This window comes from Trichechus manatus, unplaced genomic scaffold (assembly GCF_000243295.1).
Source record: "Trichechus manatus latirostris isolate Lorelei unplaced genomic scaffold, TriManLat1.0 scaffold00011, whole genome shotgun sequence".
NCBI classification, from domain to species: domain Eukaryota; kingdom Metazoa; phylum Chordata; class Mammalia; order Sirenia; family Trichechidae; genus Trichechus; species Trichechus manatus.
Window position 1 is genome coordinate 2,081,258 of NW_004443947.1, and position 641 is coordinate 2,081,898.

A 641-nucleotide genomic window follows, 5' to 3' on the forward strand; every position below is an offset into this window, starting at 1 on the left:
GCTTCTACAGACTATTGTTTGTTGTTGTTGTTAGCTGCCATCCAGTCGGCCCCCAGCTCATGGCAACCCCACGCACTGTGGGATGAAACGCTGCCCATCCTGCGCCATTCCCACGATTGACTGCAGATCTGACTATTGTGATCCATAGGGTTCTCACTGGCTGATTTTTGGACGTAGATCACCAGGCCTTTCTTCTTAGTCTGTCTTAGTCTGAAAGCTCCTCTGAAACCTCTTCAGCGTTATAGCAACACACACGCCTCCGCTGACAGACGGGTGGAGGCTGTACACGAGATGTAATGGCCAGGAATCAAACCTGGGCCTCCTGTATAGAAGACAAGAATTCTACCACTGAACCAGCACTGCCCCTCAACTTCTGTGCTCATGTGCAGAATGGAAAGTCTCCAGCAACAAGCAAACCTGAGATATATCCTTTCTGCCTGGCCTGGCTGTGGCTTTGGACACTCAGCCAATGAAGCACCTGACCCTACAGGGCTGCAGGGGGACATGAAGTGCTCCCTTTACCCCCACACATGGGCCGCCAGGAGCTGGTCACAGGCACATCCCCAGGCATGTGCAGACCCTGGCACCCACTTGATGTGTGGGCCGCCACGTGGCTCCAAGAGAGCCAGGAGGAGAGAGCC

The 641-nt window shown here is 54.3% G+C and overlaps 1 non-coding gene across 1 annotated transcript; it reads right to left on the minus strand.

Annotated features, from left to right (window-relative positions):
• Positions 1 to 292: 292 nt before the first annotated feature.
• On the minus strand, positions 293 to 363 carry TRNAR-UCU (transfer RNA arginine (anticodon UCU)). Its single transcript has one exon. It is a non-coding gene; the product is annotated as a tRNA-Arg (tRNA).
• Between the last annotated feature and the right edge of the window lie 278 nt (positions 364 to 641).